General features: G+C 40.6%; 1 protein-coding gene across 4 annotated transcripts in view; it reads left to right on the forward strand.

The window, feature by feature from the left end:
* The window catches only part of LOC121183013 (LIM domain containing preferred translocation partner in lipoma), a 128,115-nt gene that overhangs the window by 18,065 nt on the left and 86,617 nt on the right, over positions 1-23,433 (forward strand). For all 4 annotated transcript variants that reach the window (XM_041039776.1, XM_041039779.1, XM_041039777.1 and 1 more), the window contains exon 3: positions 2,975-3,020. The gene's annotated coding sequence lies outside the window, so the exon portion shown is untranslated. The remainder of the gene's footprint in view (positions 1-2,974; positions 3,021-23,433) is intronic.

Consider the following 23,433-nt stretch of genomic DNA (forward strand, 5'->3'; position numbering starts at 1 on the left):
TTTAACCTGCGTCTCAGGTGATCCCATCACAAGTGGAAAGCTCTGTCTGTCATTTCACACCTGGCCAGGTGCCCACTTGTGATTGGAGCCCACTTCCCTGCTCTACATGCAAATGAACACGTACATCAGTTCTGTTTGCTCAGCATACGTCAGCTGAGCAGGCGGTCCTTCAGTGTGGCCCAGGACACCGTCCTCGGTGCATCTTAGGTGCGCTCACACCTGCACCACCGTGCTGCCCTCATGTGTAAACTGTGAAAGTGAAAATATTTTCCGCTGCTGGGTGCAGCAGCCATTTGCCTACCACTGCCTCACAGGTACAGTCCTGGGACCAGTATTAGCAGCGTTACAGTGCTGTTTTTAATTTATTGGGTTGGCAGCTGACAGCGACACACAAAGCCATGAGCCCATCTGACGTGTTTTCCATTTACACAACTCCTTCTCAGCTGGATACTTCCCCAGATGTCTTAGCACAGAACGTGCTGAACCCCTTTTGTTTGTGTTTGGATCTGTAACTCGGAGACTGCAAGATCGATCACATTCGGTGGAGAGGTTTCAAGTCCCCCACTTTTCAAGGAAAAAAATCACAGAAGTTGGTCAGATTGTTTTTTGGTTTTTTGTTTTGGTGACTAATTTTTACTCAGATTTCTTTGCTGGAGACGGAATTGTTGTGAACACTGGTTTTAATACATGGATTTCTATGATTATGGATATTTTACAGTTGTAGAAAATCTGTCTACGGCGGCGAAAGACTGTAGTTTGTGTTAGGAAGGTTCCAGGAGTGAATATGTGTGTGTGTGAGAGGGATGGAGTAGCTGAAAAATAAAATTAGCGCTCAGTAAATCTACCCTGGGTAAATAAAAGTATAAATAAAATATCCAACCCACATAGCGGTGGTGCACAATTTAAGTTGATGGCAAGACAAGCAAACAGGAAGTGAGGCATATTTCCCAAACACTTGCTGTAATAAGGTCCCCAGTTAGCTGTTACTTTCTCAGTCAGCTGTGTATGGGTAGATAACACGGTAGCTGTTTGGCCTTGATGGTGGTACCTGGGGGAGGAAACTGATGGTGGTCTTACAGGAGAGGAGACAGTTTTCACTGTTTTGTACCTTTGGTAGAAAATAAGTTGTGTTGACAGTGAGCTCTGTGACATATTCTGAAACAGGACATCATTTCTAAAAAGGCGCGTAGCTCTGTCACTTTTCACTTCGCTTTGTGAACAACAAATTAAATTCCATTTACTTCCCTCGGATTGAGGTGACAGCACAAGGCTCATTTGCAGATGTCTTAACAGCCGAGCACATAAAACCAGAGGTATTTCTGAGGCTGGATGCCACCGAGGTATCCAGCCTCTGAGGTATCCAGCCTTTTTTGGGCAGATTCGGGTGAACTGACCTTTTTAAGATGTGTTGAGTTCTGCACATAATTCAGATTTAGTCTGATGTTGGTTAAAACAGTTCAAACATTTCTTACAGCTGCTCCGGCAGGTTCACCTACACATAGTTTATATCAGTTCTATTTACTGTCTGCTGTCTTTGCTTTCTATGAATAATAGATCACTCGAATTTAATATGGATTTAATACTTTAATATTTGTGAATTATTTTATATCATTAATTTTTTTTTTCATTTAAGTGATTTATCATTTAGGCTGTAAAATGATATTCAGCTCACAAAGACAAAATATTAAAACTTTATGATATTATTATTTATTTCTACATTTTTTGATGTAAAAACAAACTAAAGACACATTTAAGTGACAGTGATAAAGGAAAGCATTCTGTTTTTGTGGGAACTCAGTGAATCCACCGGTGCTCGACACTGACACTAGAAGAAACACTGTGAATTAGAAGTGGAAAGTAAAACTGTTTTTGAGGTAAACACATTAAACCTCCTCAGTAATTGAGACTGCATTTTGAATGGAATCAGAGCGTCAGGCTTCATGAAAACACACCAAAACAGAGCTTTTTCATCATCATCGTCGTTTCCGCGGAGGAACGCGTCGCCGGCAGTGTGACGCCTGGTTACCTTTCCTCGGCGCCCGGCTACTCGCCGCTGTTCACCGTGCTTGTGCAGAGCGGCGCGTCTGAAAATAGGGAGCATCTGCTCGAACAAGAAACGCCACTTCAAGCAATGCTTGTTCCTTAACATTAGCACAGCGCAAAGAAACTGAAGAAAAGTTGAGAAAAGACTTAGTTGTCAGTTACATGTTCTCAAAACATTGTATTATACTTGCAAAAAGGAAAAAAAAAAAAGTGTGAAGGAGGCATGGATAACAATTCCAAACTGGCGCCCACCAGTAATTATGATGTGAGTACAAAGAGATTTTTGCCATTCTAAAGGGAGAAGGGGAGTGTAGGTGTATTAATTCTTATTCCTTCCTGCTTCCTCGACTTGGAAGTTCAGATTTAGAAAAATAGACCCCCCCTCCCTCAAAAGAGAAGAAAAAACAAGAACTGTCACATTGACTGACGCCAATCGTATGTAGCATCTGTGTTCCCACTACTGCTCCCTATAGTATATGCCACACTGTGGCAATGTGGGAAACTGACAGTGTCAATTTATCAGAACAAAAGCATTCCTCAGCAAGAGGAATACACATCTTTGGGCCCTGGAGACAAAAATCATTCCACCCCCACCCTTACCTGTATCTAAACAGAATGTAGGACATTCACAACACCAGAAATAGAAATTTCAGTCACAATTATCATTCTTGAATTTATCCCTGGCAGGCAAAAGTTAGTGTTTCACTTTAGGAGTTAGTGCTGCACTGTAATGCTAACTTTCTTAAAGTAAACAATTGAATGAAAGCCAGTGAGATGAATGAAACACACATTCAAACGGCAGATTCAGCCCGAGATCGGACAGTTTAAACAAACTGATCCAGATCCGTTCTGCCCTCAGTGGTCTCCTCTGTGTCAAACCTACATGTCCTTATATGTATGAGCTGTATATTTATATGCTTTTTCTTTTCAGGTGTCTGATCCTGCAGTCCCCTCCATCACTCAGTGTTAACATTTGGGTAAGTACTCCACCTAATTTTTCCTCCTCTCCACAGCAGTACAGTACTGTGTATTCAAAGACCAGCGCGGCCTCCGTGAACCTTTTTAAATTTCACTCTGTTTACTTGACATTGTTTCTTTACATAGACAACATGTGTATTTGAGCTTACTGAAGAACTGTTGCAGGTGGAGTGGTGGTCAGAGCAAAGAAATCTCTTGTCATATACGGTCACTCTTTTTTGGACCATCTCACATTAAATCAGAAAATTAGAAATGTGCAGCGTGTATGTGTTGCTCTGACTCAGCTATGTGTGAGTGTTTGTGTTTGTGTACTGTGTAAACACATCAGTAGGGGTAATTAATGTCAGTGGTGCCCATAGAGAGTGCAGCGCTATACAGACATTTAGTCAGAGCCTAATTATTATATTTTGACTCAGAATTTTCCAGATGAAGTTTTCAGATTTTGATGAGTCTAAATTATTGTTCGTTTGTAAAATCATTTAATCAAGGGTTAAAATGTGTAATGTGCACACATGCTGTGGGCCTGGATGAATTTTATGTTTGTAGTACAGGATGTAACGTGGAGTATTTCTGTGATCATGATAATTAAATAGAAAAACTTGAATCCACCTCTTTGTGGAATCTTAAACAGGAAGGCTTAATATTCAGGTTTATTTAATTTTTGAATTTATATATTTATATAAGTTATTCGGTTGTTTTATGAATTCCTGGCAATTTCTTGTTGTAGTTTTTGTTCAAATTATCCATATTTCTGTTAGAAGATTGTGGCATTTGCGTCACAGAAGGACGGGCTAAAGGGCAGAGGGTTGCCTTAATGTTCCCATGATGCATTCTTGATTTACTCAATTAGTCTTGGTTGTGAGAAAAACAAGTCTGTCATGTGTTTTTGTTAGAAAATGTAGGAAAAAAAAACCTTTAATCAAATAAAGCTTTGTGTAGTTTGCTTTCTTACAGTCCTCAGATAGACACAAGCCAGATATTTGCTGCTCCATCAAAGTGTTCCCACAGTCTTGCTGAGGTTGCCTCCAGCGCAGGAAGTGATTTATAATTTAGTGGAGGTTTTAACTAATTGATTGTCATAACACTACTGCAAGGCTCGATGCATGTGTGGTACGTTTTCAGGTGCCGTGTGGTAACTTTGGTGTAGTGGCCAAAGTACAGGTCGAGTGACACACTGTGGTCCACAAAGATTTTATATTATACAATAGAAGCAATAGAAATAAAATAATTATGAAAATGTATGGAGCCTCACATACTCAGAAAATTATGATTTGTGCTCAAATATGTGGAAAAATGAAGAAGGACGAATTCAGCTTTGATGTTTGAAACATGACTTTGCACTGAAAGGGTTTGAACATCTTGAAAATCATTTTATACTTATTTTTATTATTTATGTATTAATTACCAGAACAATCATCTCTGGTGGTGTAACTGCTGTAAATGGACAGTCGGTAAGAGAACAGTTAACCTTCAGGGCTGTTTTCAGGTTGCTTATATTGTCAGCTGCAGCTGTGTGTCAGAGAGAGGTTTTACAATAAAAGGAATGAATTTGTGAAAAGATAAAAAAAATACCTGTTAATAATGAAATATTCTTTCAGACCTTACTGATGCTTTCGGTACATTAGTTTAGCCTGCGATGATTCTTTGTCTTTATCTGCTAATTGGTCGACTCTTTGTTGGCATTATTTCTGATAAGCTGCTGAGAGCTCCCTTAACAGCCACATCAAAATTGTGTTTGCGTGTCCTGATAACACTAATGGTCCTTGCTATAATTGATGGGAGATATCATTTCATCAGTGTTTTAGTCATGCTTGTGTGTTTCTAATTCTAATGGAGCAGCGTAGACTTGATTTTTGTTGTTTGCTCCTGTCGCTTAAATGTATGCAAATACATGAACTGCACTCAGTCGTTTGATGCTGTGACGTAGCTGCAGCTACTGTATTAAACACTGAAAAAACCTGAATGTACGGACGTGCTGTAAGACGGTTTATTGCTTTGACCGTAAATACAGACCCTAAAATTAGAAAGCTCCGAGGTGTCTGTGCTTAGCAAAGCATGCACTGTTGTTGAATAAAAATTTGGTTTTTGAAACAGATGGTAAGGTGCCCATATGGGAACCTGAGCTCTTCTTTACTGAATATGAAAATGCTGAACAGGTGGTGCAAGAAGCTTCCTTCCTGCCGCGGCTTTCATTAACACGCTTTTATTCTTCTAGTAATGATAAACTTATTTGTGGCCTCAGAGACACGGGGCAGAGCAAAAAGCTGCTAGCCTGTGCTGCTTCTGCTTTGTTGTATCTGAGAGTAAAGTGGCAAAGCTGTGCCCTTGTTACGTACTATTAGTCACAAGCCTCTCCACCAACGTCACCGCTAATCACACACACACACACACACCATAAAACAGTGTGAGCATGTTTTATGATATGATATCATAGATGTTCAAAATTTTTATTTTTATTAGACCACAGCTTTTTCGCACGTCTCTTTCACCACCACCCGTATCTGTTGGGCTTGACCCTAGACCCTCCTCAGGTCTCAGGCCGCTCCGAAGCTCGAAGCCGCTCTCTTTACTCGCCGCGCCACGGCGGAGGCTGAGAGCTGTCAGCAGGATAAACTTAGATGACATCTGATACCTTAACCTGTAAATGTCAGACATGACTTAGCAGTAGTTTGACACTATTACTATGACTTAGCAGTAGATATAATGCCACCTTTGAATATAATCATTGTGCTAATGAAAAGCTAATTTGAAAAATCCCAGTAGGGTCACTGTTAAATGTGAAATACAGTAAATGAGTTTGGATTTCTAGGTACAGATTGTTAAGGTTTGTTGAAGTTATTGAGGTGAAGCACTGATGAAAGCGGTTTACCTTCTCAATCACCACATTTTTCATCCATATGATTTTATAATTTCCTAAAAATTCTAATTTCTTTAGCGTATTTAAAGGAGCATGTTTGTAATATAATACACTTTGTCCGATATAAGTCCCTGTGTCATTTTAATATAATTCTTCAGCACTCGGCAGCTGCACACGTTACAGCGTTGTTTGAACTGAGCCCAGTTCAAGATTCAATGTTTTCTTACCGTTTTAACATTGACAGTAATTTTCCCTTGATGAGTTCGTATTAAACAAAACCCTCTTCCCAAGCAAACCTGCCTCAAACACCATGTTACATTTGGTTATATGAACATTAACAGCATCTCACAGGTGCACTGTAAACAGTGCCTTTAAATGCACGTTGCTGTTTATTTCCTGTAGCAAATAAACAGTTAAAATATGTGTCAGGGTCGTCAGTGATGCTAAGATCGCTTTGTCTTCCACATGCTGAAAGAGCTGAGTGATCTTTTCAAGGTTTTTACTAATTGCTTTCGTGTTTTGTTTGTTTTTTTTGTTTTTTTTTTTTAGCCATGTTTAGTTTTCTTCTTTGCGTATTTTACATTTGCAGTTCAGTCATACCTTTTCAGATGCTCGGGAGTAAAAGAATTCATTTCTCTGGTGTGGGTTTATTAAAATGCAACGCTAACATCTCAATCTAAAGTCAATGTGGAATTCCAGCTTTATTCTCACAACAGAGCATTTATGGTACATTTCACACAAAGAGCAATATATATATATATATTTATATTGATTCAGTTTGACCTCTCTGTCATCCTTCAGAAAACGAAATTATCAGCAACACCACACAGCGCTCAGCATTTCAGGGTTGTTGAAAGGGAGTTTTGTAAGAGTGTTATATTTAAGAGGATATGATAAAGCTGTGTATTCAGTGAGGTTCTGCACTTGAGCATAACATAAGAAAAATGTGAGCAGTTACACTGTGAAGGTTCAACCCAACTAAATGCCTGTTAGTCACTGACCCTTTATGCTATAGCTTTATGCATACATACATACATGCAGTAACTCATACAGTGTGTGCACCCTCTCATTCATGCACATGCTCACAGACACGGTCTTTGTTGCATCAGTAATCAACACGGGCTTAAGGTTAAATAATAATTGGACGGCTCCCTTCACACAGAAGTTCAGTTCCACCTCTCCGTCAGCATGAAAGCATCACAGTAACACAGAGGTGGACTGATGGGAGACCACCTTACATGACTGGGCTGCAGCAAGGCTGTGAAATTAACTTGCCAAGGACGGCTGTTGGTTTCTCTGTTTGTTTGGACGTCCTGGCTCGCAGTTTGTCTGCATGGGCCAGATTCTTGAAGCACACATCAAATCGACGGATGACTAGCGAGGCCGGCTGCCAGCTGAATTTCAAGAACAGTTTAGCTTGACTGTAGAATGCAAAATGCTTAACTCTTTGTAGGACTTGACTAGAGCTATAGCCAAACAGTAGGGACTTAATCTGAATGGAGAAATCCTTCAGATTTTGCTGGACTCTCAGGGGACACACCAGGGAAATTATATAACGGCCTCTTTTTTTATTTTCTTTGTGTAGTCTTTCCTCTCGTTCAGTAGCTCTGCATTTCATTCTTACCTAATACCAGCCTGCTATATGTAAGGTAAACATCTTAGAACAAATCTAAGTCCTTAGTCTGATACACACTGTTCCTCACATTTTCCTCAGAGCTTTTAAAACCTGATAATCTCTGCAGCACAGTGTGCACGCATTCAGTCAAAACAGCTTTCAGGACTGAAAGAAAAAGCCATGTAGAGTCTTATCCAAAAACCTGTTTGTTTGGTGTCAGCTTACACTGCAAAATATCGTCTGAAATGTCCTCTCTTTTGCTCTTATCCAGTCAATAAAATATAGTCCTGATAGGTAATCTTCAGCTTTTAGAACATATTGTTTAGTGTCTCACCGTCTCACTTCAAAATTCAAGGGCATTTTACTACATGTGAGGACATTTGTCTAGTTGTCCACAGCCTTTGCTTGCTGAAATCCTCCAAAACCTGACGATGCTGTTTGGTCCATGAGTCCCACCCCGTGTTGTGACAGTGAAACTGGTATACTGGCTTTGAAAGCTCTGAAACAGTACATTTGCCAATGTGTGTGTCTTGAGAAGCCTGTCAGTACATCGCTTTTGATGCTTTGAATGCAGACTTGGTGATTTACGTTGGCCAAAAAGAGTCTATCAGTCCTGGATTTACCCTGTTGTTGAGCCAACGTTCAGCCAGTATTCGTCCTGCGGCCCAACGTTTACATTTAAAAAAAGTCAAAATCGAAATTGAAGAACAAAACAGTGGCACAGGACATTAAGGAGGGAAGAAGCTACTACATATCATAACCCTGTCAATGTGCAAATGTCAAAAACAATCTGTTATCACTATGTGAAATATGTCCTTATATTCACCATGTGAAACAATTCAAAATATTCTAAAATATTTGCAATATCACCATGTGCAATATGCCTGTTAAGATCACCATGTGAAACATCACATACAGGAAGTGACAGTGTGCCTATATTAGGCACCTAATTTTCTTAATTTTCTTAAGAATCTTCCAGTATTCTAAGTGCACTATCTTACTCTTCTTTTGTATTATTTATTTCTTGATTATTTTATTTTATTTCTTATTTTATCGTATTATTTTAACCTTAAGCTTGACTCTGGGGAGGGATGCACAAGAATTCCAATGCACATGTACTGCAGTGTATCTGTGCAAATGGCAAATAAAATTCTATTCTATTCTATTCAAATATGGCTGTGAATCCGCCTCGGATACAAATACACACGTATCTGTGTCGGAGCCATCGGCTGCTCATTTTACACTGTTTTCATGTGTAAACATGAGACGTGCCATAAAGTAAATTTTGGTTTTCATACTTTGAATTGAACCTGACGCAGTGCGATGGCAGTGGCAGTTCAAGTGTGGCCTGCCTGGATGGTCCAGGACAAATGATTTACAGAGACATTAAGAATAATGAAGTATAATTAAGATAATTAAGAATAATGCTAATGAATATTGTACTATTTGCTTACATGGTGCCTGAAGTGTTTTACATTCATAATCACTGCTTAACAAAGACCCACAGTTGCTCTGTTGTGGCATCTTTTATCATGGGACTGTGCACCTCATTAATATCAGATTTGGCAGATTTGGATGAATGAGGCTGACAGTGCTGTCGTGTCACAGGGGTAATCTTTCAGTCTTTTCCTCCTTTTTCTGTCCTGACTTTCCTCATTACTTTATCCTCCTTTCATTCTTTCCCAGAGTCAGGGTCAGGTCGGGTCAGGATTAGATCGCAGAGCATCTGAAACAAATAATTTGTTTGTGATATCTGTCTTAAAGATGCTATCACAGATGAAGAAAAGAAACTATTTCTTTATGCCTGAATGTTTTTCTTTTTCTTTCTTAAAGTGAGACTCCACCCGAAATAAAGAGATTCAGTGTCAAATACTTTCCTGCTGTAGGCCTGAAACTCGGCTGTCAGAAATTTGATGCTTTATTGTTCATAGTGTGGTAGGGATATAGCTACCATTCTACCATTTTTATTTTATTATTTATATTATGTACAAATAACATACTTGCATGTTAGATTAGTATAAGATGATTTCAGTGTTTCTAGAAACAGCACATTTAGATTCGACTGTTCCTTAGACAAAATAAAAATCAGTGACCTGAATTTGGGCTCCATGCAGTCGTGGAAGAAGATAGATGAAGCCAAATGAAACCAGTTCACTTTAATCCTTATGATGTGTGAAGCTACGGGTTGATTAATGTTGGCTTTGACATGACACAGCTGCACAGCCTCATTTTTACACCTCAGGTAGTGACGGTGCGTTTTCGCCAGCGGTAATTCAGTTGGTTAACGTCATGTCTGATACAGGGACACTGTTACCAGCGGAGTGTGTACTTATAATGCAGACACAGTGAGCATGAATCAATGCTGCTCTGCTGGGAGGGGCCATGCACCTTAACAATGCAATGGAAAATAATGGCGTATTGACCTGGCATATGATAGAGCAGTTATACCCTTTGTTCACAGCTCTGCAGATGCGTTTGGCTGCTATCAATGTGCACGTTTACACACCGCACACAGCTGAAGGTCTGTTCCTAAACTATTACTGTAGCTTTCCATGAGTAACTGGAGCAGTGGATGATGTACGCTGAGCTGCGATCACCTTCAGCAAGGAAAGTGAAGAGCAGAAAACAAGTAAATAAGACGTGCTTATGATGACCAGATTAGATTAAAACAACCCCAGAGTGATTAAGAGGCCTGACATAGATACCCTAGCTGGGTTTTTAGATGGACCAGTGAGCAGGTTTGGATTTGGTTTTAAGCAGCAGGAACAGATAAACAGCAACAGACATCAGTCAATTAAGGATAAAGCCTTCCAAAAACAACTAGTTTAACTTGGCTTTTCAGTTAATCTTCTTTGGGTGTCAGCGAGGGTCGTAGTGCTGCAGAGTGAGCAGTGGAGAAGTGAAGGATTAAGTAAGAGTCCAAACAACTGGGCACGAGGACTAAGGCCCAAAGCATTTAACCCAGACCAACTGATGCTGCACAGATGCTTCTGGCCAAGCAGGATTTGAACAGTTTGTTTTTCTTCAGGAGTTAGACAAAGATCTGATTTATTTTTAGAAGTGATCCATGGATGAATCATGGAAGTCCAAATTTTAGATTTACACGATCGCTTTCAATTTCTCTGTTCTACCGAGGATTTTCAAGAATGCTTTAAACACACAACTCTGCTGTAACGTGTTTGTCTGAGTGGTCTGTGAGAAATCCCTGAGCCAAAGTTCTCATCACAGAAAATCTCCCTGTGATGTACTCTGATGTGGAGCTAAATAATCAAGTGACATTGTTTGCTGCACAAATGACAACAAGTCTTATTGACCTCAAGCTTTTCAACAACAACAACAACAACACGGGGCTCTGACTCTGTTATTTAGTCTTTTTCCTTCCTGTGTACAGTGGAGGGTGACGGTGGTGTCTGCTGCCTGTAACCAGAACATTCGACCGGCCACTGAGTCCAGTCTGATATTTATTTCACTTAAATGGTGATTAAATATGTATCTGACACCTTGAAACGACAGCTGTAGATTACATTACAATGAAAAGCTCACACTGCACTGCCAAGCTGTCAATAAGGAAAACAGCAGCAGTTCAGCACTGGCAGGCTGAGGTGAAAAAAACAAAACACAGTAGAGTAGAAGAAAAAAAAAAGTAGAGAATGCCACTGTTTCCTGCACCCTTAAATGTAGATTTGTAATCTCAGGCTCTTTGTTGCTCATAGGTTTTGTTATAACATTCTCCCGCATTGACTAAGAACCCTATAGTAAGCTTAGCCCCTGGTATTGTGTGTTAAAGAGAGTATGAGGAAACCCTGGCTCAGTGTGACATGATGAAGTTACAGGCCTAAAGCTCCTCGCTGTTATGTCTCTGTGGTCCTGCAGTCCAGCACTGCAGGATATAGGGAGGCACACTGCTGCCAACCCACTGGACCTTTTCTGTTCCTGAGGAGAGTGCACAATGGAAGCAACGCCTGTGAGTCAAGACAAAGGGGTAAAGCACCCGGAGTCTTTGTTAGCCTCTTTCATCAGGCCGAGCCCAAATCATTTGGATATAATTGCGAAGCGAAAACGCTGTCTGCTGCAATTGCTTAAATGGTAGCTCAGGTATTTAAAAAAAGCTCAGATGAAATCGCCACGAGCTTACGCTCATTCATGCCTTTGTATCCTGTGCTCTACTAAAAGGGATTCTTGGGCAAAGTCATCTGTATTCAGTAAACAAAGTGGTATTGATGAGTTGATTCTATGTGGCTTTGCCAGTGAGCGAGCCGGGGAAGGGATTATGTCCCCAAGCCAAAACCCAATACAAGTTTGAATAAGGGGGATAGATGTGCGGTGTGCATTGTAGCAGCAGAGGATAAGCTGTGTTCAACATTAAAATAACAACTCAATACCTGTGTTATGAAAAGGTTTGGAAATCTCACACTCACTTAAGTGGAAAATATCTCTGTTTACTGTCACAGAATAATAAATCTACAAAAGCTTTTTTTTACAGAGTGCAAAAGACAACACAGGTGTCCGTTGTGATTTGGGACATGTTTGACTTGATGGTTCTGCTGATAACAGCTTCCAGAGGGCCTGTAAATGGACGGGTTGTGCTGGAAGGCCTTCGTTGAGGTTTCATTTACTGAAGGATTTAAGCATCTTCCGTGTGTGAGGCTGGAAAGGTGTGACTACAGCAGCAGACGGCAGAGATTGTGAGGAATCCAGAAATCCCATAATCCACCATTCGTACAGTATAGGGATTATATTTTCTGTTTTTTTTTTTTTTTTACGTATAGCTTTCCATTTGTGTGTCCACAGTTTGGTTTTAGTCAGTCCTGTAACACAGCTATGACGGGTCCTAGTTTGTGCGTAAAGTGGCAACAGACAACCCACACGAGAGTTTCCCAGCATTCACACTGTCAGCAAAGACCGGATCACTCTCCCTCCACAAAGACCAACAACACAGGACACGAAACCATCAACACCACTTTGGAATTCTTCTGTTAGATAATCGTTAGATTCACAACAATTAAAGTAAAACTTCAGGTGTTTATTATCCTTTTAACAGGAAAAAAAAAACAAACAAAACTAATTTAATCTGCATGATCAGGCCTGTGTGGATGTGATTCAATCAGATTTGATTGACAGTGATGTCGTCATAAGCAAACATCAGAGTTGTTTGATTCAAATGTTCCTAAATCCTGATTGGTGCACAGAAATACATGACATCACCTTTTCCCCGCTGAGCCCGCCCTCTTCAAACCAATGGAGAGAGAGAGAGGGAGAGAGAGAGAGAGAGAGAGAGAGAGAGAGAGAGAGAGAGAGAGAGAAAGAAGGGCAAAACAGACAAAAACAAAGAAAAACAGAAAACGTCCATCACAGTAAATCGCTGACAGAGAACACAGGTGTTCAGGGACTTTAGAAAACTAGTGTCTGCTTTGCCAAAGGTTTTTATGACAAATCATGAATTTCATCTGGCTTGAGCCTGTTTCTCATTGTTCTTATTGTAGCTCTCACCGTTTATCAGCTACCTCAGATTTGATGATGAACGTTTTAACTTTGTCAAGTTTACACCACTAAGTGTTGCAGGTGCAGCTTAGTATTAGATTGAACTATTCTTAGAGCATGTTGCCTTCTGAATGCAAGTTTCCGGTGAACAGCTGACGTGGTTTTATAGTTCAGAGATGTTTCTGTTGTTTTGAAATGCACAGTGTGTTAATGCTGCAATAGAAACATAAATGGGAGCAGACAAATCTTTGTCAGCTGCTAATGATCCAACGTGACCGACAAAAAAAAAAATCTAGTAAAAAGTTGTATTGGAAGCTACACAAACTGTAAAAGGCAAATCATGTTTTCTTTTTGCAGATTCCTCGGGATGTTGATGATAATTTAGTCTTTAACTTTTTGAGATCTTTACATTGACATCAAAGATGAAACTTTAAAGCTTTCTTGTGTGATAGTGATGACTTTTCTGTACACGTTGCTTAACCAAAACTTCTGTGAAGTGACGGAAGTCATTTGAAAAAGCTGAATCACTTGACTGATCAGGCAAAAAACTACTATTTCACTATGCTTTTGATTCGGGAAATGATCTAACTCAGCTCAGATAGATGCTCACAGTCGCTGGCACTCGTTTAGTCTTTGGCTCACGCCGACTGTTTGCAACACTTCAGTGGTGTAAATATGAAGCGGTACTCACCGACAGATAACTCACTGGACAGTTTTTTCTGTCCTCGTGCTTTATCATTGCTGCATGAACCCACTCATAGTCGAGGCCTCCCGTAACATAAATAGTGACAAACAAATAGAAATGGTGAAAAAGTTGAGTGTTACAGGACACACCTTTCTCTCACACACCGCTCAGAAGATCGCTTTTTTAACAGCGCACGACCAACACAGGAATTTCATAGTTGTCTGGCTCCTTAGTTTGTTCTAACATCACAATCTAAAAAACAGCACCAGAGCTCGTCTGCTGCAGAGTTTGATTTCACACCAGCACCAACGAACAGAACCAAACAGGCAGTCACAGCAGACTTTGTCTGAACTCAGCCAAACAGTTTAGGTGTGAAAGCACCCTTACATTTTTATTGGTATTCAGCTAATTCATGAGCTGTCAACACATCTGCCAACTCATGGCAAGAACACAAAGGCAGAACTGACCAAAACAAATCGCTGGTTGGCGCGAGTAACACAGATATAAGAGATAATATAAGATAACATAAGTTCCCTTAACTGCGATGTGGTGCAAAAAATAAGTTGGAAATATTGATGTTATTCATCTTTTTCATTTCTTTTTCATTCATTCACTTATTTAATTGAGTTCATAGATCTACTGTACATGGTCGTCATATCACAGTGGTGTTACAATTACAGAACAAGGTGCATTTTAAAGCTAATTATATGTCCAGTGAGGTAACCATATCCATCCCGATCACCAGAAGTTTTAAATAAACATGTATTCAAACCTGATTTACAGCTCCCACACCACACATGTACAATTACAAAGACACACACAGCTGAGAGTTTGATCCCCCAAATTACACGGTTGCCTCCCTTTTATCATATTTCATCGCTTCAGTCTTCACCAGCACAAGCAGTTAGAGTCATATGGCCAGACACTTGCCTTGTTTGTGAGTTCAGGATCATAATTAACTCTGTCCAACGGTGAAGTGTGTCCTCTTGCAGTTCATACTTTTCTCAAGGGATGAGGATTCCAGTCTGTCCGTTCCTTCATAAATTACATTTCAGAAAGTTTTTAGAGAGTCTGTGTTTTTTTCTAGAGAAACCCCAGTCAGCTTAATTATCACGTAGCCTCACACTGTATTGTAGACTGTCTTTGAAACGCCCTGTTATATGTGTGCTTACAGTCCAAGTCTTCTCACTTTTCAGCATTTGCCTCATCATACATGTTTAGAAAGACTGCTTCCAGCACACTGAGCAAACATTTAAAACAGAGAAGGTATCTACCGCGCTCCTCCGGTATCAGTGTACCAGCAGACCCTGCTGAGAGTCGCTTCTTAACATCAAGTGCTCATTTCTGAAATGAAAGGCAGCGATTAACACATCAAGGCTGAAGATGGTACCATACTCATTTTCCCCCCCTCCAGCCCTTGCAGGTAGTCACAGGAAAAAAGTCCTCCTGTTGTATGATAAGCATTTCCTCTGCTGTGATAAGAAGCCCCAGGATAATGCCTGTCAGATGAGGCCAATTAATGCTGGTTTGATGTGATGTTTTAAGTGTTCAAGGCAAGTCCACAGCTCCTCTCACTCACTGTTGTTCCCTTCCAGATAAGCTTTACTTTGTTGACTTTGCCCAAATCCAGTTCCAAAACCAAAGGCACTTATTAGCTACCTATCCGAGAGTGACATGTGTAGCTATAGGCCAGCGTTGGATAATGGTCCTTCATCGTCACCTCTGTCGTGTGTGGATTAACAGTTTGATTTCATTTTGAGCCATCACACGCAGCCGTTTGGCGTTTTTGGAGGCAAGGACCCGTGAATCCTCCCGTAAGCTTCTCACACGGGCGGTTTGGATATTAAATCACTCATCACTCACATTATTCATTTAGCTGTACACAGAAGTGCATTCTGCCAAAACAGGAAGTACGACATGCTAATAAGCAGGTTGACAATTAAAAAAAAAAAGGATGTAGGCCAGTGTTGTGTTTTTAAATTATGTAAATAGTCTGTTGACCTTAAACTTCCATGGGCCTGAACTTAAACCATCAAAAGAAGAATTGTATTGTTTAAATCTATAATTAAATCAGGATTTGTGCAGTTTATTACACATACTTCCAATACTTTGGCAGAAAAACAAAGCTCTGTGCTCCGGTTGCTTTGCGTTGCTGTGGGGATGTTAGTGTTGTTTTGTTGGTTCACCACTTTAGTCCACAGTGAGAGAATACTGACAGTGACTGCAAACGTTTGTTATCCTGAGAGGATGAATCCTGCTGACTTTGGTTGTGCTCTGATTTCTCCTACTTTGTAGTTCTTTATTGAACTATTTGAACAGTTATTGGCTAAATTGCTGTGAATTTCGGTTCAGACATTCATGGTTCCCAGTGGATAAAGTGCAGAAACGTTGGCGACCCCTTCATTTTTCATTTTGTGCCATAATTGGGTCAAAAATTTCCTTGCAGACTTTCCCACCAGCCTCATTTGTACTTTGTGTTCAGTGCCAGTTAACAAACGTTTGCATGCTAACATGCCAAACCAGCACAGTGAACATAGCAAACATCAGCATGCTACCATGTTAGCATGCTGATGTGACCGTTGAGCTCACGTGCCGTCTCACAGAGCTGCTAGCATGGCTGTCGACTCACTTCACTTCCTTTTCCTGTTAAAGTGATAAACTTTCTTTATCGCGCCTCCAGAAGTAACTGTATGGCCATTTCTGTCTTTATCATTTTCCGGAATGAATGTATTCGTTTTCAAACACTTTTGAGTGATGGTATTAAAACAGAAGTGCAGATCACACACATCTGCAGTGTGTGTTTGCTGTCTACACGCTTCTGTAAGTCCCTCCAGTCGATTCTTACACTTTGGACATAGAGTGAGACAGTATTTTCAAAGAAAAAAAATGTCACAATCTATCAAGCAGTTTTTAAAATTAATAATTTAAAATGTAAATGTCGTAGTTTAAGAAAAACGTCTGCTTCTAAGGTTCTGTCCTTGCTCCTCTGTTACACACAGGATTACATTCTTTACTGCCTTACACAGTTGGATGTGCTGCTCCTTTTACTCTGAACTGTTATTTAGTTAAATGCTTTATCTTCATTCTTCATGTTTTTCTCGAATAATGTAGCCATGGTGTTATGAAATTGGTATTATTAAATTTTCAGCTAGAAGTCTGACATTCATGCCGTTCATCCCTTTGTGCTTCTTACATTACCCATCACAATCAAGTGAAGGCAGATCATCTTTTTTTATTCGCTATTGATTTGCTGAAAATGTGAAATGTACGGATATTTTCTTTGTTTATTGTTGATGCAAATATACTTTTTAAGTGTGCTATCTTCCACAGAGGTATGTGGGAGATGGTTAAGCTTGTGTTGTGATATATTTACAGCTGTCAGTCAGTAACCTCCTGAGACTCAGATAAGATAAACTCCTGAGACGTCGCATCTTACCACTTGCAGTATCAAGGAGCACATACTCCAGTCATGCAAGCCATCCAATTCTATTTGATATATCCCAAGCCAATATACAAGCTGTCAGTCAGCATTAAAGTCAGATTCACATATTTACAGAAAAGTTGTGCTGCTGTCATTAGGGAGCAAAGGCCAACAACTCGAGTAAACTACTCAACAGCTGTTCAAAAAAAGTCATGCAAATCTTGTTAGGAAGTTTGAGGTGTTACTTGAACAAACACGGCTATTATCTAGTGCAATAAGTGGTATTTTTATGCCCAAGTGATGCGGAAATATTATTCTTGTTTTTGCTGTAATCCTGAAACTTTGCAAATGAATGATGACACTTTTGAGCACAAAAGAAGCGTAGAAAGCATATTCAGACAGCCGATTTTCTCACCAAGTATTCTGACCCTTAAAAGTTTCCCTGTGCCTCTGTTGGTGTATGAATGTTACAGCATGTTCAGCTTGTTAGCACAGATAAAAACCTCAAAGACGCGATGACAACCAAAAAAAGTGCAGCAGAGGTTGAAAAAAAAAACAAGGTTTTGTGAGAGTACTCTCTCCATAGAGAGAATTACTATTAGAAATAACTGTAGGAATGAGTGTAGTAATTTCAGTACAATTGCTTGAGAGGAGGATACAAAGCAAATCGGACTTTGTTGTTGCTTTGTGTCTGTTTGCGGTTGTTTTGCGTCTCTTTGTGGTTGTGACCCCTTCAGAAATCGGCACATGCATGTGTACGTACACACGCTCACCCCGAAACAAACACATTAAAACAGAGAGAAACACTGAACCAAATCAGAGATTTAAAGAAATGTTATAGTTCCGAATCCTTTCTTAAGCAAAGAGAGGAACCTGAAAATGGCACACAGCTCCCCCACTTTTATTGGCAGTGTAATGAGACTAACGACTCCAAGTAGGCTCAGATGTACAGTAGCAATATTTCCAACCTGAGAATACGTTTCACATGACGACTAACAAAAGCGGTGGAGCCACCTTTTCATTTCTCACTCGTTACTCTGGGGTGTTTTTTCTTTGCTTTGCTCAGGGAAGTGGTGCTGGGTGTTGGCGGGGGGGGGTGGGGTTCTTACTTTTTGTAGTAGTCACAGCTCCAAATCTCATTTGTAATGGTTATCAGCCGGTTGGGGTCTTCACAATAGCTAATGGGGAAAACAAATCGGTATTTGCAGTGTTTATCATTTGATTAACCTTCATATTATCCATCTGTGTAATTAGGCTAATTATGAGAGGCTTTACTCAGGCTGTCTGATAGCTCCACGTACAAAGAGGTCTGAAATTTTCTGGCCTTTAACAAATGGAGCGCTCCCTGTGTTAACAGCTGGCTCTGAGCCAGGTAGGCCGTAGCTGTGAAACATGTTCTATTGCTGTTTTTGTCTGTGATGAAAGAATAATTTGAATAATTTGCAATTTAAAACTTTTGCCCAGCGACAGTTTAAAGGGACGCATCTCATTGGAAAAAAATTGAAGCATCTGATAATGTATTAATCAGGTTGCCTCCTGTGGATAGGTTTTGTTGGTAGATATGAAAAAAGGAACACAGTGTTGCACTGCTGATAGAGAAGTAGACAAGTATCTGTTGATGTCCGTTGCTGCAACTTGCCCAACGAGTTTGTTCTCGCCTCTCAGGGGAGGCTCACTTCTGTCAAACTGGAATCAGCCGCCTCCTGTCGGGTTACTGTCCGGGTGGAGACGGGATGAGTTGTGATCGAGACCCTCTTTTCCTCTGAGCTCTGAGCACACCTGTGTTGACACAACAAAAAAACGTGATTTTGCCTCCTAGCTTTCTCACTCCCTGTTGTCATGGCAGGTTTGTGTTAAGTGGCCAGTGCTGGTTCAAGGACTGACTTACAGCAGGTGACTTTTAGACCGACACAGAAACAGCACAGAGTGGATTGTTGTTGGTATTAGAGGTGAAATTGCTTCACTGTAAGACATCGAGACCTCAGAAGACCTTTTTTCACTGACACAGTTTAGTCAGGCCTTTCTGTAGCTGGTTCAACTTGTTTGTGACAGCTCTTGTTCTTCACTGATGAAATTTTAGGGTTAGCAAACAGGGGGCTGTGGGCCAAATCTGGACCTCCACAGAAATGATATGGCCCCCGAATAAAATCCTGTAACATCCCCTTTAAAGACAAACTGTAAATATAAATCTAGTAGGAATTAAAATGAAAATTAGTTTAATTCATGATAATAATTAATAACTGAATGTGGAGTGTGGCATTCAAACCAATATTTTCCTCAGTATTACTCTGAAATGAAATCTAAAAGAATTAGCAGCTAAATAAAACATTAATAGACCCACATGTTAATTTCAGTTTTACAAAACTAGAGAAACTAGAGGTTCATAAAAGTATTGACCGTGTCTCCTTCAGGTCTGACAAACGTTGAATAAATGTCCTTAGTCATAAATATCTGCAAAGCAAATTAAAAAAGAAAGAAAAATGATGTATGGTAAACAACCAGGCGTTTACATTCATGTTTAAATGCCACTTATTCTTAGACCTGTAACATTGACAGTTTAACATTTCAGCTTTCTGAAACCTATAATAACAATTTTTTCATTTATTGTATTTTAATGAAAGACAGTTAATGATATCAGCATGATAATAATCATAATTTTGGTCTAAAATACAGTAACATTGACTGAAATTAAATATAAGTGCCACTAAATTAGCAGCATTAGCTGTAAAAAATTGCATGCTTTGCTCTTGAGTGGATGTTAAGGTAACCTTGTCATGTAGCTGTACTGTTTGCAGTGGCTATGTTTCAGAACATGATGTTTGACTTGCCCAGTCCTCTGATGCCCTGACACTGCTATTACGCTTCCACTATAAAATTTTTAACACTTGAAAGAGGTCCAAAACAGCTTTTTGCTTTTATTAATATGTCAACACATGGCACGGTGTCAGACTTCCCGCACTTTCAAATATTTACCCTTATGCACAAAACATTTCGAGATCCATAATGACCACTTGAACTCTTTGCTCTTCCCTGTTTCCAAACAGCAGAACGTGGGGAGCGAGCACTTGTTTGTGTAATGTTGCATTAACCTGTTCAGCCATTCAACCATCCCTCTAAAGCAGAGCAAGTCCAATGCTGGGAAGACTCGGCAGCAAGTCCTGCAAGCCCTCTTGCAGATGGGAACCTTTAATTTTTAAAGCGGTTTCATCCGCATGGCTGATCCTCCGCATGTTGCGTCACGAACCGTGAGTGCTAATCCCAGTCGCCTACCACCCCTCTATTTGGTATGAAAAATCTGCCAGCCAAAGTGTATCTCCATCTTCATCTCTGCAGTGTCTTTTTGAAGTGATGTTTTGATCGGTGCCTAGTGAACCAAGGGCTGTGTAGTTTTAACTGAAGTCTACTCATGGGACGAAGCACAAGGTGGGAAAAAAAGCAGCGTAATTGCCCTTTAAATCTTAGTTCACTCTTTGGAAACAAACTTTAAGATGTGGAGGAACACATACAACGAAGACACAGCCTTTTAATACAGCAGTGGTGTTATTTCATATTTATTCAATTTACATATTCAGAGTTAACCGTGTAACATAGTCGCTGAGCTTTTTAAGTCTGCTCTGCTTTTCAGTTTTCAGATTAATAGCTTTTCCTTTCTGTTGATCAAGGTGTGTGGTTCTCTGTGGGGAGTCCGATTGATAAGTCTGAGAGCGTACGCAGGCAGGAAAATACAGGATTCTGCATAGTCACCACAGTGTGTCATTGTCAGTTAACAATAAATATTACCATAAAAGTGATTTTTTTTCTTTCTATATACTATACTGCACATTTGATATGTTTACTGTCAGTTCGGAGGAATAATCCTGATTCTTCTTCAGCCAGAAATGAGTGCAGAAAGGGCAAGATGTCCAATAACAAGATGTCCAGTAACAGGATGTCCAGTAACAGGATGCAGCGCGGGAAAGACATAGTTGGTTCTTTGGCTGTTTGTAAAAATCACCACATGCCACTGGTGCTGGTGGAGACCAAAACAGAGCTGAAAGGAGAGTGAATAACAGAGAGCATGGAGCCGGAGACATAACTCCCGATGAAAGCTACTGCTTCTCCTTATTAACATGTTTATTAACATGTTTGCTGTGTTGTTGTTGAGGTGATAATGTGTCAGTGTTGTGTTTTCGCTTGTTTCAGTTAATCAGTTAATGTGGTTTCAATCTTCTGTATTAAAGGTTTGTATTAAACAGCAGTTCATGTCAGAGTAACGTAGTAATGCGACAGAAAATGTGAACGTCCTGCTAATCATCACCCTACAACTGCTACAGCCACGTAATTCAGTCAGTTTACCACGAGTAGTTTAATATTTGGCATTGTGTCGTATATATACGACACTGAAAGGGATCTTTTTTTAACGTGGTGTGAATAAACTGTACTAGATAGGTTTAGATTTTTAGCTTTAACCTCTCCTAAGTCGTTCATCTGTAACTGACCCCAAAACCTCAGAGTGAAAAAAGACGAAACACTTTAGGAGCAGTCAGACGTGTTTGTGTGATTGTCTGTAAAGGAGAAGGCAGAAGATGAAATGTGGAGATGCTAGTGGAGTATTTTAAAAGCTGCAGATCCTGAACACTGTCAGATCAAGTTCAGCTGTTTTGTGTATGTTTCCAACATGTGATTCAGTCTCAAGTCACGTAGAAGCTTTGCTAGAAAGCATGTCATGCTTTCCCAAAAAAAAAGAAGGAAAATCTCTGAACCCTGGTGTTTTATTTTAGAATTCAGGGCTCTCTGTGGTCCTCCTCTGATGGTTTTGTTTGATAGTTTCCTTGGTGGACATGAAAGATTAATGCAGCAGAAACACCTGCAGCAGTTCCTCAATGACAGCTGTAAAAGTGCAGCGGAACAGCTGTGAGAAGACAGCCTGACTGCCATGCCCCCATAAAGCAAACTGTTAAACATGGTGTCACAGCTTTGTGAGTCATCTTGTAACTGCCCTGGCAATCAGAATGAGGTTTCAATACAGATACCGCCTGTGCACTGCGTGTGCACTGCCAAGCCATAAGCCCCACTCACAGCAAGCTGTGTATGTATGCTTTTGTGTGTGTGTGTGTGTGTGTGTGTGTGTGTGTGTGTGTGTGTGTGTGTGTGTGTGTGTGTGTGTGTGTGTGTGTGTGTGTGTGTGTGTGTGTGTGTGTGTGTGTGTGCTTGTACTCTTACCTTTTTAATCAGAAGCACATCAAAGCTGATACAGAAGAGCAGTGCATGTTGCATATGGTGCATGTGGTGCATATGTGCTGCGTGCACTGTGGTCGTGTGCGTTTCCTCTGGGAGCTCTGGTGTCCTCAACACAATCTTAAGACAGGTGGGATGAAATGGATCCGGTGGGTTCCCCATCACTGCTGCATGCTGGGACAGTCTCCGACCATGCTTCATAGTAAATGGATGGATATTTACTTGTAATATACTTTATGTCCCTGGAGGCCGTCACTGTGTTGCCACAGAGCGCCAGATATGGTTGGTTCAGTGAAAGCAGCTGAGAAACAGAACAGAAAGAAGAAAAGCAAGATGCAGTGCAGTTAGTGCAGTATCCACACAAGGTCCGGTTTCTTCAGCAGCCATTTATGATGCACATGAAGTCGGACCTGACACCACAAAGTTTCGCTGTGAGTCAGCTGGATTCCAAACAGGTAAACTTTCTCAGTGGTTGTCTGGTTTATGTGCACAGTGAGGAAACATGTTTCCCTGTACAGTGAGATTCTTTCTTTGCTGTTCACACTGAATGCCCGGACAACACACACAGTATAAATTCTAAAAACTCTACAGATTCTAAACAGTATAAAATAATAATAGTACAGTAGTACAGTTTAAAGCAGCATGATCAGCTCTATGTGCAACAGATCAGCTGTACGTTCAGCAGAGAGCAATGAATTGTGCATGTGTAATCTGAGAATGTAAACAGGTATCGTTACATGAGGTAGTCTGTGATTGTAGGTTCCTGTCAGCTGTTTACAGGCTGATGGCAGTTGGGAAGAGAGAGTTCCTCAGTCTGGAAGTCCTGCATTTCACACCTCTGTACCTCCGGCCTGAGGGTAGAGGTGCTGGGGGTGGTCAGCTCACCTGTGGACTCTGCGGTGGTCGATGCTCTGCAGAGAGGGCAGTGGAGTCCTGGTGATCTTCTCAGCAGTCCTCACCGCTCTCTGAAGGCGTTTGCGGTCCCTAACAGCAGTGCTGCCGTACCACACGGTGATGCGGCTGGGCCTCCTCGGGAAGTACAGCTGCTGTTAGGCCTCCTTGACCAGCTGTGTGGTGTTGAGTGTCCAGGTGAGGTCCTCACTGATGTGGACACTCAGGTATTTGAAGCTGCTCAC

Source organism: Toxotes jaculatrix, chromosome 6 (assembly GCF_017976425.1).
Source record: "Toxotes jaculatrix isolate fToxJac2 chromosome 6, fToxJac2.pri, whole genome shotgun sequence".
NCBI classification, from domain to species: Eukaryota; Metazoa; Chordata; class Actinopteri; family Toxotidae; genus Toxotes; species Toxotes jaculatrix.